The 20,308-nt window shown below is 45.9% G+C and overlaps 2 long non-coding RNA genes across 6 annotated transcripts; both read right to left on the bottom strand.

Annotated features, from left to right (window-relative positions):
- Nucleotides 1-702: 702 nt before the first annotated feature.
- On the bottom strand, nt 703-6,377 carry LOC119322285. Of its 5 annotated transcripts, none has more exons than XR_005155500.1 (9): nt 6,121-6,377; nt 5,359-5,452; nt 5,085-5,241; nt 4,685-4,774; nt 4,276-4,414; nt 2,807-2,913; nt 2,627-2,691; nt 1,767-1,909; nt 703-1,043 (listed from the first exon to the last, which is right to left on the bottom strand). It is a non-coding gene; the product is annotated as an uncharacterized LOC119322285 (long non-coding RNA). The 5 variants fall into 5 exon arrangements; XR_005155499.1 differs by having other exon boundaries at nt 4,685-4,771; XR_005155501.1 differs by having other exon boundaries at nt 4,685-4,771; nt 5,105-5,241.
- Nucleotides 6,378-9,318: 2,941 nt separating this feature from the next.
- LOC119322288 lies at nt 9,319-11,477 on the bottom strand. The gene is made up of 4 exons (XR_005155505.1): nt 11,380-11,477; nt 10,509-10,599; nt 10,203-10,265; nt 9,319-9,352 (listed from the first exon to the last, which is right to left on the bottom strand). It is a non-coding gene; the product is annotated as an uncharacterized LOC119322288 (long non-coding RNA).
- Between the last annotated feature and the right edge of the window lie 8,831 nt (nt 11,478-20,308).

Below are 20,308 nucleotides of genomic sequence, written 5' to 3'. Positions count from 1 at the left end.
TATAAGCAGAACTAGATCCCCTCAAAAAATAAAAAAATAAAAATAAACAGAACTAGATCCTAGACTTTTGATTCCCTTTGGTCTTGTGTGCATTGCAACAGAACAGGTATATCAACATTAAGAAATTTCTGAACATGTGCACAAGGGTGGGTATGTATGTTTTTCTCCTGCACAAGTGCAGAGCAACATCAACTTGAACCAGGAGAGCAACCTGCAGGAACATTCAGCTAGAATGAAACAGAGCAACCAGAATCTCTATCTAGACCAACAAGATGAAATTGGGACTTCTGACTCTCAGGCACCAAAATAAAGAAATGCAAATGACCATTATTCATTTCATCTACCACGGCTCGATGGCCATGCATGGGGACAGAGGGCGTGAGAGAGAGTGAAGGAGAGGAACTAGGTTTACCTATGCCAGGACCAAAGAGGAAGCGGCCACCGGAGGGGCAGCGCGGGAGGCGTTGGAGTGAGCGACAGAGCAGGGCTGCTTCGCCGGCCAAACTAGTGTGGGATGACACCATGGTCCCGGAAGGTGCGTCCAGCAACAATGCTACAAATGTGAGCGGAAACCAAAATGATTTGTACTGATGGCAGGAAAACTAAAGAGATGGTTTGTCAACCATTTGGATAGCCTTAAAACGAAATTAATCCACAATATTAAGGGAGATGGGAGCAAAATAAAATTCAAGTAAGCATGGATTAGATGGCACAAATATTGATTAGAAGGTGAAATCTGCCCGAGCACCAAGAAAAATCATGTTTTTCTTTCAATACACAAAAACAAACACCAGCTGGCCAGTACCAAGATTTGGGATCCAAAAAACTAGCAAAAAATATCCACTAGAAATGATCCACTTGTACAAGTAAGTTTCCACTACCTCAACAAGTATGAAGTGTCATAGATCTTGAGAGAGAGCAGAGAAGAGGACCAACAGCCACCGGAGGCGTCAAAGTAAGTGCCGGAGCAAGCAGAGCTGCTTCGCCGGCCAAACTTGTGTCGGATGGCGGTGTCGTGCCAGAAGGTACGCCCAGAGAAAATGCTACAAATGTGAGCGAAAACCAAAATCATTAGTACTCAAAGTAGGAAAACTATAAAGATGTTTTTTTTAGATGCTCAGAGCTTTTCAACAAATAAAAAAAAGAAGCAAACGAGGTTTTGTTTTAGTAAATGTCGGACCCAACTAGTAGACTAATAGCCAATAGCACCATGTTGTTTCCAATCAAATTCGGTTGAAGTATTTTAATTCCCTATCCTTGATCTTTAAGTACAATTTCACGTAAGTTAATTCAAAATAGAAGTTAATATGTCAGAAAGATGCCCCAGCAGGTCGGCTCCATTTTATAAACTGCACTGTACAGACTCTTAGAAAAACATATAGCATATCTATGACTAGTATCAAAAGGGATAAAAAAATCAAAGACCAAACATGATGCTAATTAGCACCGAACTACAAGAGACCAATTTCAGTAAAAAGAAAGATCATAAAAATCACATACTTGTGGTGTCCAGAAGACCACTACCACAGATCCGAACATTAAATCATCGACTCGATGACCGGCACAACACTAGCCGACGCTCGATGACCGGCATAAAACAAAAAAAGTTGATAATTTTTATTGTTTCGTTACTTATTCATCAAAAAGAGCCCACCTATTTACATATCTTTCAAGTACTATACAAAAGAAATGTATATGACCTTTATTCATTTCAAGTGGGCATGCAGAGAATGAGATGGAGCATAGTAGAGGAACCAACGGCTTACCTATGATCACATCGGTGGTCTTCTCATACGGGATCGCTCTGCCCTCTCGAAGTTCAAACTTCCAGCAATGGCGGATGCGAGTCCACGATCTTCAGTGACCACTCCGATTCCTCCAACATCATCCTCATCATTAAGTCAGGTCCCTGGGTACACAGGAACAAGATTAATTGAAGGCCAAGTAAAATGGTAACAGAATGATGATCAGGAGAAAACTATAAAGGACAATACTGCCAGGCAACATTTATTATGATGGGCATTTTCAGTTTGGAAGACAGCGAGCTATGTATGAACACAATAGCTAATGAACAACAAGCTATACAGGTCATCATTTCTGTTGACAAGCTCCTAGAGAGGACATCAAAAAATTCTTCAATTATCAGGGTACAAGATCACTTTTACTATACTAAATAAACTACATTGCCATCAAAAATTTCAGGCACTTGATATACCATTACCTGGGAAATCATTCGGTCAAAAAAGGTTCATAAGGATGGATTCATGTACTTATTGATCAACTAAAGGTTCATTTAGTCATAAACCTCTGTTAAGTCCTATTGGGAGACAAGCAACAGTGCCGAATGTAAGATTTCAATCACGTGTGGAATCCAAAATGAATAACAAAGAATACTACTTACGTGTGAGATCAAATATACCTGAGTGCCATGCATGCTAGAAAATTATCTACTATTCAATGACTTCAAGAGAGCACACATACATGCACATTGATAAAAGAACAGACACTAGATGTCATGTTTATCTTTCTAATGTGCTTTCATATTTTTCAATGATAAATTGATTATGACTGACTGATGCTAGTACAAATACTCAGTTAAGCTAGCAAAGTATGGTTTACATAGTACCTTGGGTGTTCTTCATGAGTCGAGGCTGATCCTGGAGGCCACCGGGCAGAGCATATCATTGAAGCCTGGAAACAAGAACACGAATGATACTGGTATTAGACGCTACCAACATCAACATGGTGCAGAACTGAAATTAGCTTGGTAGAAAGAACTGGCTGAGCAACCGAGTCCATGACTGACCCCAGTGTGATCCAACTTAGCGTCAGGCTTCATCATAGTGAGTCGGCTCATGGCCTGGCCCGAGTATGTGTACCTTCTTGCGCAACATTACATGTGCAAGTACAACACTGCAATACAAATTAAACCTCCAGATTAATGATTAAACCAGAAAGAATCTTATATGAGAAAACACAAGATATTGTATCCCAAAATCCGAGAGTGATGATTATACTAAGAGCTCCAAGAGGAGTGAACGTAAACTTGTCCATATTATTGGAAATTATATAATCGTTTTGATTAACTCAAACCATAAACTAACTACCAATCTAGTCTATCATGTAGTTGTCGAGTGATAAATTCCTACTCCATCATGATAAGTAATTGAGCAGGACAAACAAAGCAGAGGACATTAGAGGCAATGTAAACTGACCAATAGATTATTGACATGAATCAAGGCAAAATGCTTAACCATGAATAAGATTAAGTGAGTGGGATAGCGTGAAAAATTGGATGCACTCTTATAGATGCTATATTGAAACCTGACCATATTAATGAAATCTTTTTGATTTATTCAAACTGCAAGCTAACTATTGGATTTCTTGGATCAAACAGATGTAGCAACTTACATAGTCACATGAGCAAAAACAACAACAGGCATTACATATTATCCACAATGTATAATTTTGACTAGATTCATTTCCAACATAAATAAAACAAAATCAAGAAAGCAACAGGTCAGACAGACAGACTTGACTCCTATTTTTGCAGCTGCAGCTAGTGAATAGACCTGAACCTTGGGACAAGGTTGTTCTCCTGACCATATTGTACTACTAGATTTTTAGCTCAAAATACAAACGTTGCATCATAGTTTTGTTACCTTAAGAGTTAGTATTACACTCCAAGATGGGAAATCCCATGAACCTCAACAGTAGACACACTATTGTTTACAAACGCTGCAGCTCAGTCAGCGAGTGAGTGAGCAGAGGGAGATGAGATGCTACCTGCAGGGAGCAATTGCCGGCAATGGTGAGGTGGACGACTGCAAAGTTGTCGGCATCTTTGATGGAACCGGATTCAGTAAGAAATAGAACAAGGAAATTGCCCATGCCCCTTGATGGATTAATGCTGTAATATCCAAAATGATGGTCATTTCTTATTTATTCAAATAGTAGGAGTAGTTGCTGATGGGCATGGCCTGTTTTATTTTCTTGATGAATGAAACAATCCTTGCATGTACAACAACAAAGTTTTGAAATTTGAAGAAATTTAATAAATGCTGGAGGCGCACGAATATATGTCTCTTGATTTGGAAGACAAAGCAAACGAATAGCATCTCTCAGTACGAGCGTGCATGCCTCCTACAGAGCCATTTTCTAGTTTCTAAGCATTCAACAATCATGAATTCATCCCATCTCTGAGTCTTAGACCAGAAAACAACAAAGATTAAGAAAGACAAGAGTAGCCAAAGGAAAAGGACATCAGGGACTCACCTAAGTGGTAGGTAACCCAGGAGGCAGTCATGGGAGCCCACCACCAGGGTTACGGGGCGACAAACTAGCCATCTTGTTGGCACTGGAAGAAAGGCAGCACACCACCGTCGTTGGAAACCCACCCTTCAGCTATGATCTCCTATAATATTAAAAGAACCGAGTCACATATGTGCATATGTGCATTCTACTCATACGCCATCATAGATCAAATGATTATCATATCAGTTCGACAATTCAATCTGCAATCATGTTGCTAACTTCTATTGTTTTGCTACTTATATTCATAAAAAAAGCCACCCCTACTTACATATCTTTCAGTACTATAAAAAAGAAATGTATATGACATTTATTCATTTCAAGTGGGCACACAGAGCATGAGATGGAGCACAGGAGAGTAATAGTGGCATACCTATGTTTATCTTTCTAGTGTGCTTTCATATTTGTGTCAACGATGAATCAATGACGTATCACAAACCAATCCTTCAGATCAAAGCACCTGCTAGAAAATAAAACGTGTGTACTGATCCATCAGAAATCATCCTTGAACTAACAATGCAGTAATTGGATTTGAAATTCACACCACAACTAACTGAAGGTGTGTTGTTCAAGGGAAATTCACAATTCAGTGGGGGCACATGTTAGGATCGAGTTAGTATCGAGACATATGTTGGCCAAGTAAAGATTCATTTATACATAGAACCCTCTGAGGTCTTACTGGGAAACATGCCAAGTGTAAAATGTAAAGAGTAGTGTAGAAACCTAACAATGAATCGCCAAGGGCAATACAGAGAAGCCAGACTAAATAATACCAAAATCGAGTCAAATTAACCTATATATCTGAGGGGTACTCTCCAACGATCATAGCTTGTTTATCAAATGTGATCAATATGTGCGCGATAGTCTAGTCGAATCAGCGCTCGACGACCAGCATCAAGGAGGCCACATGGCAGAGCATGCCATTGAGGTCTGGAATCAAGAACACGAATAGTACTAGTATTAGTCACTACCAACATCAACATGGTGAAGAACTGAAATTAGACGGACAAAGAGAACAAGCTGAGCAAGCTAGAGTCAGTGAATTACCTAGTGTGATCCAACTCCATGATGGTGAGCGGCTCGGCCGCGAATGCCAAATATGTGTAGCTTCTCGGCAGCATTAAATGTGCAAGCACAACCACTGCAATACAAAATAAACCCTTATAGATGCTATCTTCAAATCTGTCCAGATTAATGGAATTGATTCGATTTATTTAAACTGTATGCTAACTATTGGATTTCCTGGATCAAACAGATGTAGCAACTTACATAGTCCCATGAGTAAAAACAATGACAGGCATTGCATATTCTTCACAATATAGAATCTTGACTAGACATACTCATTTCCAAAATAAAACAAAAAAATCGAGAAAGCAACAAGTCAGACCGACTTTTCTCCTGTTTTTGCAGCTACGGCTACTGACTAGACCTGAACCTTGAGAACAAGGTTGTTTTACTGACCATATTGTACTACTAGATTTTTCCTGACCATATTATACGTGTACATGTGAACCAGATAGATATTGCTTGTAGGAGTACACCATAACAGGGCCTACTGAGATAACTTTAATAGCCAGACCTACCGAGACATTTGTTGGGCGAACTTTTTAAAGACCAAATGCAAAAAAGCAATCCAAGTTTGTGTGTGTGTGAGTCTCTCTCTCTCTCTCTCTCTCTCATAAACAATATTACTACTCTCTTTTTGCATCCGTTCCATCCATCCATGTGTGTACAAGTGAACTGGGGGAAATTATGGACCATAAGAACAGAACAACATGAAGCCATGGGTGGGAAAGGTTTAATTATCACCATGCTGGACACGGTGTACACCATCGATTGACGACCACCAGAAGGTAGATGACGCATTCAGTAAGGACAGAAGGTTGCTTGCCGACCACCACAACCAGATGTATGTGCACCATGCCTGAAGTAGCTACAACGAACCCCTGTCCAGAAGCACGATCGTGAAGAAGGGGAACGGGCGGTACAGCAGCTCGGAGGGAGAGAATCCCAGGACCGAGATCCGGCGCGGACGAGGAAGAGCAGCGTCGGAGGGATCAATTGAACAGCTGGTTAAAAATAATAGGAGATATCAGGTCAGCTAGTTGGTGCAACATATTTAATACAGAAAAATGAGATATTTGAAATCTCAACATGCCCTGTTTCGACATATTTGGATTGAACATGTTCAGGCTAAGAATTTATGTTGGATGTGTAAGTTAAATGGCAATAAACCACTACAATTGCAGTGTGAGTTATCTTTTTTCAAAAGAGATTACAAGAAACTTATAACACAGAGAATGGAAAGAAGACGCGTATATACACACTCAATGGCGTTCGAAACTGAAGAATTCAGCAACCGCTCAAACTCGTCCTTACCCTTGTCCACAGCACTCAATGGAATCCACCATAGAGGTTACCGAGCATCTCCATCCGCTCTATCTCACCTCACTCCTTATTATGGACCTATTAGTGAAGTGTGTATATGCAGCAGAACTGTGTTTGTTGCCACGATACGACTGCACCTGTCCAACATGCGCATACACATTTTGCATGCAGTGATTGCTTCCGGGTAAAGTTTCTTAGGTTTGGGTAAGCAACCAAGTAGCAATTGATCCCAATGCACGCATTTGCTAGTTTTTCTCTAACATTTGCACCTTAGTTTCAAGTGTGACAAACACGTGATGTCTGTGTCACGACGAAAATTTTGCTTCAGGACAAAATCTTTGGGACTTTAAAGCAGTAGTACTACTTACATTAGTGGCCTTCTCCTTGGCGTTGTGGTGAGCGTCATGTTGCGGGCAGAGATCCAGCTGCTTCACTTCCTGCTTACATTTTCTCCCAGCCATACCTGTCACAATTCCATTGACATGCATAAGATTGGACTGCATACATGCTCTGGCCAAGAGACTCAAGGGAATCCGCCACTCCATCTCACCTCGCTGGTGAGGCGGAGGTCAGAAGAGAGTGGAGAATTGGGGCAGCTTGGAGGACACGTCACGAAACAGGAAGAAGTGGAAGTCGCAGCCTTGCTGGCCCTGCTGACGGCGGCGAGCGGTGGTGGTGGAATTCATGAGATCTGCTTTGCTGCGCCTTGCCAGCACCAAGGGCGTTGGATCTCTCGTGCACCTGCATGAGGACATCAGCCGTATCAGGGACTAGAATAAATCAGGGCGGCGTCGTAGAGAGGAGAAGATGGGTGCCAGAGAGGGGGAGGAGACCTTGAGGCGTCGGAGCAGCCGAGCCCTCTCCTCGCAACTGTATTTCCATTGTGTTTTCGCAGAGAAGAGAGTTCCTTTTCTTTCAGTACAACAACTATAACTTCAAAATGGAAACCGAGATTCCTGAACAAAAATAACAATGTAAGCACAGATAACCATAATTGGTTGTGACTAGTTCTGAATGAGAAAATGGTATGGTTTGGATAGAATCCATTCCACACAAATACAGTTCAAAAGGCAAGTTGGCAACTACAAAAAGAACATGAGAAAACTAAATTCCACCGCCCTTTGGTTCATCTAGAAAATGAACAAATCCACATGACTGTCGAGCTAAACTGAATTCTGTATCTGACGCTCCTTGTTCATGTAGTTGACATGCATATGAATTAATTTCTACTATATCTAGGGGCAATTATAGAGAGGTTACAAGGGATTCAAAAATCCGTAAGCTAGATGGCAGCAAACCAATATAATTGCAGTGTGAGTTATCTTTTTTTCAGAATAGATTACAGGAAACTTATTGCATCGAGAATGGAAAGATGACGCATATATACACACTCAATGTCGTTGGAAACTATAGAATTCAACAGCCACACACACTCCTGCTTAACCTTGTCCACGGCACTCAAGGCAATGCACCGTAGAGGTTACCAAGCATCTCCAGACTCTATTTCTCGCCTCACTCGTTCATAGCATTGTGGACCTATTAGAGGACTGTATATATGCAGCAGAGCTGTGTATTTGTCGCATGGTACTACTGCCCCTGTCGACATGCGCATACACAGCTTGCATGCAGTGATTGCTTCAGGGAAAAGCTTAAGTTTTGGTAAGCAAGCCTCCAGCAATTGATGCCAAAGCATGCACTTGTTTGTTTTTCTCTAACCTTTGCACGTTAGTGTGAAGTGGGACAAATACTTGATGTCTGTGTCTCCATGAAAATTTTACTTCAGGACAAGGTTTGTAGGAGTTTAAAGCAATAGTACTACTTACATTTGTGGGCTTCTCCTCGGCGTTTGTGGTGATCCAGCTGCTTCCCTTCCTGCTCAACATTTTCTCTCAGCCACACCCGTGCCACAATTTCATTAACAAGAAGGATCAATGAGCATGCATAACATTGGACTGCATACACAAAGTTTCAGGTCTCAACTATCGTCAGAAACAAAGGGAAAACATCAAACTGATGCCAAGGGAACCCATCCACCTCTCCATCTCACCTCGTTCGTGAGGCGGAGGTCAGAAGAGAGTGGGGAATTTGGGGCAGCTTGGAGGACGCTTCATGGGACAGGAAGAAGCAGAAGTCGCCGTCTTGCTGGAGCTGCTGACGCCGGAGCATGGACGGCGGCTAGCAGTGGTGGTGGAATTCGTGAGATCCGCTGAGATAGCACAAAGGTCCTTGGATCGCTCGTGCACCTGCACATGGGCCGCATCAGGGACTAGAGCAAATCGGGGCGCTGGCGCAGAGAGGAGAAGATGGACGAGAGGGGTGGAGGAGACCATGAGGCGTCGGAGCAGCTGAGCCCTCCCCTCACAAGGAACCGCACGGCCCTCAAGCGGAACCACACGGAGGGGAGGCACCGAAGTCGAGCAGCTTCGTCGCGGGCAACTCGAAGCATTTGACGATGAGCGATGGGTGGCGCTCATCTGCAGAGGCCGTCGCCGATCTGGGAGCACCATGGCCACCGCCTCGATTGCTCTATCTGGGTCCTGGGTCAAGTGAGTGACCAATAACCCAGATCTATTTTTCTTTGCATTTTCACGGAGAAAAGTGTTCCTTTCCTTTCAGTACAGTAGCTATAACTTCAAAATGGAAACCCAGATTCCTGAACGAAATAACAATGTAAGCAAAGATAACAATAATAAATTGGTTATGACTATTTCTGAATGAAAAAATGGTATGGTTTTCATAGAATCCATTCCACACAAATACAGTTGAAATGGCAACTAAAAAAACAACATGAGAAAACCAAATTCCGGTGCCCTAAGGTTCATCTACAAAATGAACAAGCGTACAAGACTATCGAGCTAAGCTCAATTCTATATCTGACCCTCCTGGTTCATGCAGCTGACATGCATATGAATTAATTTTTCTTATATCTAAGGACAAATATAGAGAGGTTACAAGGGGTTAGAAAATCTGTAAGTTAGGTGCGAACAAACCACTACAATTACAGTGTGAGTCACCTTTTTCAAGAACAGATTACAGGAAACTTATAACATGGAGAATGGAAAGATGACGCATGTATACACACTCAATGGTGTTTGTAAGTACAGAACTCAACAACCGCTCACACTCGTCCTTAACCTTGTACACAACACTCAATGCAATCTAGCTACCGCATCTCCAACCGCTCTATCTCACCCTACTCGTTCTTACTATGCACCTGTTTGACGATTGTGTATATATGCAGCAGAACTATGTATTTGTCGCTACAGTACAACTGCACCTGTCGACATGCGCATACACAGCTTGCATGCATTGATTGCTAGAAGGCAAAGCTTAAGTTTCGGTAAGCAACCAGCCAGTAAATGATCCCAATGCACACACTTGTTTGTTTTTCTCTGACCTTTGCACATTAGTTTCAAGTGTGACAAACACTTGATGTCTATGCCTCGATGAAAATTTCACTAGAGACAAAACCTTTGGGAGTTTAAAGCAGCAGTACTACTTACATTCGTGTGCTTCTCCTTGGCGTTTGTGGTGATGCAGCTGCTTTCCTTCGTGCTTAACATTTTCTGCCAGCCCCAATTCCATTAACAAGAAGGATAAATGAGCATGCATAAGATTAGACTGCATACACAATGTTTCAGGTTTCAACTGTCATCATACACAAAGAGAAATAATCAAGCTGATGCCAAGGGAATCGATCCACCACTCCATCTCACCTCGTCCATGAGGCGGAGGTCAGAAGAGAGTGGAGATGACCATGTTGTGGGCACTAGGATAAACAAAGTAGAGGGAGAAGGCCAGGTGCTAACCAACAGAGACAGAGAAGAGGCCACTGCCTCCATGGTTTGGAGCTCGGGACCATCCTACATGAGTCTTTGATAACCAGACATGTGTGTTTAACTGCATAGAAGAAGCGTGCAAAAGTAAGAAACTGTATGAACATGAAGATAAATATCGGGAGACAACTACATGAGCATAAGTAAGAAAAGTTGAAATGTCAAAGCACCTCTGAACCAGATAAGTTAAACACTCTGTGAAACCGATCAAAACAGATGCCACATAGGCCCGTGAATTATATTTCCACCAGAAACCAAGCCCATGATTTAAACCGAGAAATCGATAATAGCACAATTAGAGACAAAACCATAGAATTTTTCGCACAAGACTGAAGCTGAGCTCACTAAAATGAGATAAGAATATGTTTAAAAAATAAGCTTGCTAACTAGATAACCGGCTTACCAATTGCTAAGTGCTTTACAAACATATACACCACATGAAAATCAAGGTGGTGTAGCACTGTTAGTTGTTCAAGCCCAACCATTGGTTACTCAACGGAAGAACATATCACCTCCAAATTCAACATGACAGCAAAGAGATCCTGGGAACTAAACAATGGTGGTGCTTATACTTGCAAAGCTGCAGGATGAACAAAATAATGAATGCCTGAGTATTTATATACTCATTACTGAACTACTCCTGTAAAGGAACTAAACAGGTAGTTAATGAGGACTAGACACAACACCATTTTACTTCTTGAGGAAGCTACAGAATGCAATAAACACAAAAACCTAACAAAGAAACAAAGTAAAGAGTTAAACTGAATCCCGAATCGTCCTAGTGGTGAGAGATATTTCGCAGAGCATCCATCAACATGTACACAAGCAGCTAAGTTGGTGCTACCTGTAGGAAGTCCTCGCCAGCAGGGAGATTGATTAAGTCAACATCAACCCGGCCTCACGCATGCAAAGCTTTGATGGCTTACAGCCAGTGGAAGTCGCCATCTTGCTGGCCCTGCTGACGTAGGAGCATGGACGGCGGCGAGGAGTGGTGGTGGAACTCGTGAGATCCACTGCGCTGTGCCACATCGGCACATTAGTTTCAAGTGTGACAAACAGTTGATGTTTGTGCCTTGATGAAAATTTTGCTTCAGGAAAAAAAATCTTTGGGGGTTTAAAGCAGTAGTGCTACTTACATTTGTGGGCTTCTCCTCCATGGCGTTTGTGGTGATCCAGCTTCTTCCCTTCCTGTTTAACATTTTCTCCCAGCCACACCCACCCCTTCCACAAGCTTGTGTTTGATAATGATACATGAACTCCAGATTCCTGAACAAAAAATACAGTATAAGCAAAGATAAGCATAATAAATTGGTCATGACTAGTTTTGAATGAGAAAATGGTATGGTTTGCATAGATTCTATTCCACACAAATACAATTGAGAACAGCAAAAACAAAAGACGTGAGAAAACCAAATTCCAGTGCCCTTTGGTCCATCTAGAAAATGAATGGATGTACATGACAGTCGAGCTAAACAGAATTCTGCATCTGACCCTCTTAGTTCATGCAGCTGACATGCATATGAATTAATTTGTCCTATATATCTAGGGATACTTACAGAGAAATTACAGGGGATTCAAAAATCCGAAAAGCTAGATGGATGGCAAGAAACCACTACAATTGCGGTGTTTGTTATCTTTTTTTCAGAAGAGAATGAGATGACATGAAACTTATAACAAGGAGAATGTATCGAAAGAAGCCGCATATATACACTCTCAATGGGGTTTAAAACTGTAGAATTCAATAGCCGCTCACACTCGTCCTTAACCTTGTCCACAGCAAACAAGGCAATCCACCGTAGAGGTTATCGAGCATCTCGAGCCGCTGCGTCTCGCCTCACTCGTTCCTATTATGAGCCTATTACAGGCACCTCATGGCTGCTGCTCCTGCAATGGAATGCGGCGGTCAGTCAGGGGAACATCAGTTGATGCTTTGCTTGAAACATCACGAACATAAATCTGAAAATTCAGGTCTGGAAAAGGATGAAGGGTATTGTATCATTTTGGCAAGCAGGTTGTGTTGTCAGGCAAGAAGGGATGCAGAATTCTGAACTGATAAATGCTCTGTTTTCTTCAGGCAGTGTTTCTTCCAGATTCAGTATACAAGGATTCAGTAAAGATGGATACACGGACGGAATTAGCAATACAGTAGCAAGAATTCTCAGCGTGGCTTGTGTAAATTCAGCAAACGAAACCATACGTGCAGGACCATCCAAGAACTGGCACAGATGAATGACAATTACGTAGTAGAACAAATCTGAATTATTGGCATGGAAGGAGGACTCTGCACCACTCTGCAGAGCTCATCACGCCATCTTACTCCTACTACTAGAAGGTAAAACCTTGATTTCACACCGAATTGAACTAAGATAAACACACGCGTGAGAAGAGAATCTGTAGGACGCCGAGCAGGCGCGATAATCCAATTGATGGAGCCTGTGCTAGGTAATCGACCCCGTGCCGAACCGAGCCGCGACCCAGGCCACAGTGCCACACCCACCCCTGCCACAATCCCATTAACAATAATCGATCAATGAAGATGCGTAAGATTGGACTGCGCACAGAAAGCTTCAGGTTTCAACTGTCTAAATCATACATTACACAAAGGGAAATCATCAAGCAGATGCCAAGGGAATCCATCCACCGCCCCATCTAATTCTCATGATCTCGCTCGTGAGGCCGGCCGCGGAGGTCGGAAGAGATTGGAGATTTGGGGGCGGCAAGGGGAGGGGAGGGGAGGGGAGGGGAGTACCTTGAGCGGCTTGGAGGAGGCGTCGTGGGACAGGAAGAAGCGGAAGTCGCGTCTTGCTGGCCCTGCTGAAGCCGGACGGAGCATGAACGGCGGCGAGGTGTGTGTGGTGGAATTCGTGAGATCCCCTGCACCACGCCAGCACCTAGGGCCTTCGTGCACCTGCGTGAGGACGTACGTCCGCCGCATCAGGGACTAGATCAAATCGGGGCAGCGACGCAGAGAGGAGAAGATGGGCGAGAGAAGGGGAGGAGACCATGAGGCGCCGGAGCAGTCGAGCCCTCGCCTCACGCGGAACCGCTCGGCCATCGAGCGGAACCACGCAGAGGGGAGGGGAGGGGCGGCTCCTCTCCTCTCCCGGCGCCGAAGTCGAGCAGATTCGCCCGCCGAGGCCGTGGCCGTCGCGGGTCTGGGAGCGCCATTGGCGGCGGATCGAGGTCCTTCGGGGGGAGGTGGTTGGCACGGGGGCGGCGGCTGCGGCTGCGGGAATGAATGAATGAATGAATTGGGGGAAGGGATAGGGTGGACTCTTCACTTTTCTCGTTTCCACTCAACGCGGGTCAATCGCGAGCAAATCTGATTGGTTCATCTTGGGCTCCCACGGATCGATCCCCCGCCTGTATACGATCCCAGCCGCTCGCCAAATCCCGATGCATGCTGCACAAATTTCAAAGCCAACTACTCTACTCCGAGACGGGTGGGTGAGTCCGTCCATACATTGCTACCTACTCCTACTCCTTTTATTTATTACAACACAAATTTCAACTACTCTACTCCTATTCCTCACCATTGACAGAGTACGTAGTACTAGATAGACTACCAACCTGCTCGTGCGTGCAAGGTCGGTGCGTTTGGACAAATAAAGATGAGAAATAAAGACGACCATGGACGATACTAGTAGAGATTGAGTTTATATCAAAGAAAACAAGATCCTGATAAGTGACACACGTGTGACACGAGCACATGGCAACTCTGAATATTTTTACGACAAGTTCAATGACATGAGTATGCCAACTTTAGTTGTCAAGCATGACAACTTCCTTTTTGAACGACACGTTTCAGTTATTTGTTGTTGTTTTTCCCTTCGGATGACAACTTTAGTTGTAAAAAGCGTTAGGACCGAATTGCTTTGTGCCACGTGTGATACATATCATTTGCGAAAAAAGTACTAGGAGAGATCGAGATCAAGCCATGGATATGTTGGTCGCTAGCGGAGGCTGATGTGGTCATCGAGGGGCTTGCTTTGGTGTTATAGTGGACATGCTGGCTGTGTTATAATCCGACATGTTTTGGTATACTTCGTCACGTTTCTTCTTGTTACCAAGTGTATCCTCATGTTTTGCTACGTTTCATGATAGTATCTCGGTAAAATCTGGACGCAAAAATCTCCAACACATTTAACGGTAGATAAAAGCATAAATATAGCATGCACGCACGGTACAAATACACCCTCTAATGCTAGCCGCCTACTAGTACAACTACTAAATCGCATATGCTATCGTGGCAGGATATTAATGCAAATCCTCGCTGTCGTGGTTCTAAGTCTGACAGTAGAGTGGGGGGTAGGTATGGAGAGGCAAGGTCCTAGCTATGGAGAGGTTGTAAACACAAGCGATGTACGAGTTCAGGCCCTTCTCGGAAGAAGTAAAAGCCCTACGTCTCAGAGCCCTGAGGCGGTCGAGTGGATTATGTGTATATGTGTTACAAAAGTCCGAACCCTTCTGCCTGTGGAGGGGGGTGGCTTATATAGAGTGCGCCAGGACCCCTGCCAGCCCACGTAATGAAGGGGTTTAAGTACATTATAAGTCTGGGCCGTTACTGGTAACGCCCCGCATAAAGTGCCTTAACTATCATTAAGTCTTATTCAATTACAGGCCGTTGCAGTGCAGAGTGCCTCCTGACCTTCTGGTGGTCGAGTGTATCTTCATGGTCGAGTGAGTCTCCATGGTCGAGTCCTTCCAGTCGGTCGAGTGAGTTCCTCGTTGGTCGACTGGAAGGTGATCTCTTCTAAGGGTGCCCTTGGGTAGGACATCTAGGTCAGGCCTGTGACCCTACCCTAGGTACATGAATCCATCATTAGCCGCCGAATGGATTGAGGCTTGAATGAGGAAGGAGTTGATGCTGTTCCCGATTGATTTTTGGTATACTGGCTATGCGTCGTTCGCGACCAAGATCTTCTTTGTTGATAGCGAGTAACTTTTCTTCAGTCGACTCGATCCATTCTTGTCTTTCGTCGAGTGATCTTTTAGACTTTGCCGGTCCCCGAGCGACGGATCACAGGAGATCTCACGTCTGACAGACTGATCTGCCGCTCGCGGATTCCACGGGATACGAAATCTGGGGAGGCGCGCGAAGCAGAACGAACCGCGGCGCTCGGACGGGACAGGACATAGACGCCTCGATTTCTGCGCCGCTTTTTCCGCCACGTATCGTGTCAATGCAACTGTTTCGGGATATGATTAGGTTGTCCGGGTCCACCTGTCATCCACTCGGAAGGGACGTTATAAATGGGACCGGCGAGGGTTTCTGAACAGTGATCCATTGTTTTTCCTCTGCTCTCCTCGTCTCCGCCCAACGCACCCGCTTTCGCCTCCGCAGAGCTCTCCTTCGCGCACCTCGCAGGCAGCCATGGTCAAGGAGAGGATGGCGGCGCTGGAGCGCGCAAAGAAGGCGTCAGCGGCGGAGAAGGCGCCGGCGGCGGAGAAGGCGAAGGGGAGATCCACCAGCCGCAGTGGGTCTTCATCGCGATCCCGCCTGCCGAAGGGCTGGGTCCAGGGAGATTGGATCCAGTCGACCATCACGGAGCAGGATCTCCTCGACATGGCCAATGACGGGCTGATCCCTCACGGCGTCGCAAGGCTTCCAGGAACAGAGTGGCAACCTCAGCCGGAAGAGGGTGAGTGTGTGCTTCTGGCCACTCATGTCGATCGAGGATTTTCTCTTCCACCGAGTGTTTTCTTTCGTGGTTTTTTGAACTTCTTTGGAGCCCAACTCCACCACTTTACTCCGAACTCCATCGCGTATCTTGCTGCGTTTGTATCCATGTGCGAGAGCTTCTTGGGCTGTCGACCGCACTGGGGTTTGTTCAAGCACATCTTCACATGTCATTCTCAGACTGTGAAGAAGGCGAGCCCAGGCGATGAGAGAACCCAAGTTGTCCAAATGTGCGGGGGCCTGGGAATTCAAGTGAGGAATAAAAGCACTTTCCCAGCGATGACGTTCCCCGAGTCGGTCAGGGGCTGGCAGTCGACCTGGTTCTACTGCCAGAATGAGTCGATGCCGGGGCAGTCGAGTGGGCTCCCTCCATTCACCATGAGCCGAGTGGACAGGCCCTCCTCTTTGAAGGTGGTTCCGGAGGAGAGAGCCGATGTGAAGATGTTGATGGACCGCGTGGTGCAGCTGGTTCGGGACGGCGTGACCGGCATGGACCTTCTGGAGGTTTTCCTTCGACGGCGTATCCAGCCTCTTCAGTTCCGGAGCCATTGCATGTGGTTGTACCGCGGAACTGAAGACGAGACCCGAGTCCACCCGGAAGCAGTCAACGACGCCACGGTGGAAAGATGGATGGCAGCGGTTATTGGGAATAAGGACAATCCTCGTGGATCCAGGAGGGTTCCTCCACTCGACTGTCACAGCGTTCCTGACAGGGTATATTTGCTCTGCTTTCCATTGTATTTTTGCCGAATTTGCTTCTGTATGTTCTGCGACTTGGTCGATTGATCTCTGTCTTGACGTCTTCCAGGCCCTCACCGAGCTGTATTCGATGCCCAATGGAGCTCAGGCCCCGACTGAGGAGGGAGAAGCCAGCGGGGGCGAGAGCCAGGAGGAGTGGGAATCAGACGCTGTCGAAGATGACGACGGTGACGACGACGACGATGAGGGCGAGGAAGAGGAAGTGGAAGAGGTTGCGCCACCGCGCTCGGAAAGGCGGTCGAAACTTGTCCATGACCCCTCGACTGAACGCGGGAAGGGGGTTGCGACTGCCTCGCAGTCGACCAAACGCCCTCGGACCGCTTCTCCGGTGCCGAGTGAAAAGGCGTCGAAGCAGTCGAAGGTGGCCCATTCAAAGCCAGCCAAGCTCCTGCAGAAGATGAAGGTGTCCATCCCTACCATATCAGGGTAAACATGTTGCTTAAGTCTCCTTGTTTTGTATAAGCTTTATCTCTGGTTGATACTTGAGTTGGTCGACTGATTCTTTGGAACTTCAGTGCTGCAACTTTTGAGACCTCAGGCAAGGCTGACGACCATGAGATAGAGGACGCAGCAACTTCAAATCCTGGTACTATGCTCTCAATTCTGTTTTTAGTCGACTGACTCATGATTTCTAATTTTGATTCTTTTTCTGAAGCTCCATCCCATGACGTTATCACCCTTCCTGAAGATGATGATGAGGATGAAGAACCGCTGAGGCACAGGAGGGGCAGGAAGGCGTCTGCTGGTCAGGCAACCCAGGATGCGACGACGCCCGAGACTGTGGTCACGGAGGGGGAGAACGCCACTCGACACACCGTGTCTTTCGCGGTGCCGTTGACGAGTGCTCGTCCCACTTCGTCGAGTGCTGCCCAATCTTCGCTCTTCACAACACATCACGTCCCAGAGGACCAAGCCAGTGCTGCTAAGGAGGCGATACGCCAAGCGGGGATCATGATGGAGCAGGTGAAGATCATCCGGGATGCAAGCCAAGCAGCTTACGACGCTAGCTCCGCCCTTCAGAGCAATGTTCAGGTTAGTCGACCACCGCCTGTCCTGTTAGGATATGCTATCAAAACTTTTTCTTTCTGAAATCCATAGCAATCACCCACTGGGTGTGTTGATAAAAAACTCCGTGTTAGCGGGGGCACGCTGAGTGCACCCGCTGGATGTAGTCCCCAAGGCTAAGGTCGACTGCTGGCAGTCGGTCTTAGGCTTTATAAGTAAAGGCTTTTCGTCATTCGACTGGATCGAATGGATTTCTGAAACCGGTGGGGGCACGCTGAGTGCACCCACTGGGTGTAGTCCCCGAGACTGTGGTCGACTGCTGGCAGTCGACTACAGTCTGAAGAGCACGTCTCCTTTTTTTTTGGAAAGTCGACTGGTCGACTCTGTCTTGAACAGAATTAGTGGGGGCACGCTGAATGCACCCACTGGGTGTAGTCCCCGAGACTACGGTCGAATGCTTGCTTTCGACTGTAGTCTTAGAAACGTGTGATTTTCTCTTATCCACTCGGAAGTGAATTATCTTTGATGTTTTGTCGATTGGTTCTTCATAGAAATCCTGTGACCTTGCGGCTCGCTATACCGAACTGGAGCAGAAGCACATTCAGCTCGAGCTGGATCTGAAGCTGGTGCAGGAGAATCTGACGAAGGCGAAGGAGGAGACCAAAGGTATGTTCGGTGAGACCTCAACGACTCTTCTTTCCTTCCATTTGTTTCAAAATCTGACTTTGCTGTAACTTGCAGACAAGGTGAGAGAGGCCCAGAGGAAGAAGGACCTTGAGCTAGATGAGAAGATCAAGCTTGCTGACGAGAAGTTGGCTTCAGTCGCCAAGCTTGAACAGGAAAATACCAATCTGAAAGCTGCTCTGACAATTGCCACCAAGGAAGTCGACCGACTGAAAACTGACAAGACTACCTTAACCGAGAAGATCAACCAGTTGATTGGGAAGAAGAATGACCTGGAAGGCTTCCTGGGTGGTCTTGCCAAGAAATTGTTCCTCATGCTCGAAGGTAATCCTTTGCACTCGACCAACATTTTCAACTGTGATGCTTCCATTCGACCATTGTCTTGATTCGGCGTTTTGTCCTTGCAGAATTCTGTCAAAACTTTGAAGAAGAGACTAGCCAGCTGGAGCCGAACCTTGACCCTGTCAATTCCCCGGTGAATGACAAAGCTGCCATGAATGTCTTCCGACTGGAGTCCCGTGTTGCAGCTGTCGTGGACTATCTTGCAAGGCTGAAGGACGCCACTTCTCGCATCGACTCGACGCTTTGGCCCGGGGCGACACTTCAGAATGACCTCGAGTCGTTGATGGCTCGACTAAACGCGGTCCCCGACCGTGTGCAAGAGTGGAAGAAGTCCTCGGCTCGGTGTGGCGCAGACGTTGCCCTGTGTCTGGCCCGAGTCCACTGCAAGGACGCGCGAGAGGAGAAGCTGGCGGCTCTCCGAGTAGCCAACACCAAGAAACACGACTTCAGGTCCTTCATGGAAACTTTCATCGCTGCTGCTACCCGGATCGCAGACGGGATCGACCTCGATGAGTTCGTTGCTCCTTCCAGCCCTCCACAGGAGGGGTAAAAAACTTTCTTTAAGCCCGACACTTTAAATTTGCCTCGGTATGCCGAGTGGAATTGTAACCGATAAACCTTAGCAGGCTTAGTGCCTGAGCACTCTCAGTTCCTTTAGGTATCGACCTAAATTTGGATTTGATGTTTGGATATGATTGCTCTTGGCTCGGATTGTTCTTTGCAGGTTCACAGCAAGATGCCCACCGCAATCGACTCATTCCTTAGGCGAGCACTGGGCTGCAGCTAAGCCTCCGAGTGAGAGGTCTGCTCTTCACTCGGTAGGATTTTTCATAACTTAGGCGAGCGCTGGGCTGCAGCTAAGCCTCCGAGTGAGAGGTTTGCTCTTCACTCGGTAGGATTTTTTATAACTTAGGTGAGCGCTGGGCTGCAGCTAAGCCCCCGAGTGAGAGGTTTGCTCTTCACTTGGTACGATTTTTTATAACTTAGGCGAGCGCTGGGCTGCAGCTAAGCCTCCGAGTGAGAGGTCTGCTCTTCACTCGGTAGGATTTTTTATAACTTAGGCGAGCGCTGGGCTGCAGCTAAGCCTCCGAGTGAGAGGTTTGCTCTTCACTTGGTACGATTTTTTATAACTTAGGCGAGCGCTGGGCTGCAGCTAAGCCTCCGAGTGAGAGGTCTGCTCTTCACTCGGTAGGATTTTTTATAACTTAGGCGAGCGCTGGGCTGCAGCTAAGCCCCCGAGTGAGAGGTTTGCTCTTCACTCGGTAGGATTTTTTATAACTTAGGCGAGCGCTGGGCTGCAGCT

Source organism: Triticum dicoccoides, chromosome 6B (assembly GCF_002162155.2).
Source record: "Triticum dicoccoides isolate Atlit2015 ecotype Zavitan chromosome 6B, WEW_v2.0, whole genome shotgun sequence".
Classification (NCBI taxonomy): domain Eukaryota; kingdom Viridiplantae; phylum Streptophyta; class Magnoliopsida; order Poales; family Poaceae; genus Triticum; species Triticum dicoccoides.
This window is presented reverse-complemented; position numbering and strand designations above follow the sequence as displayed.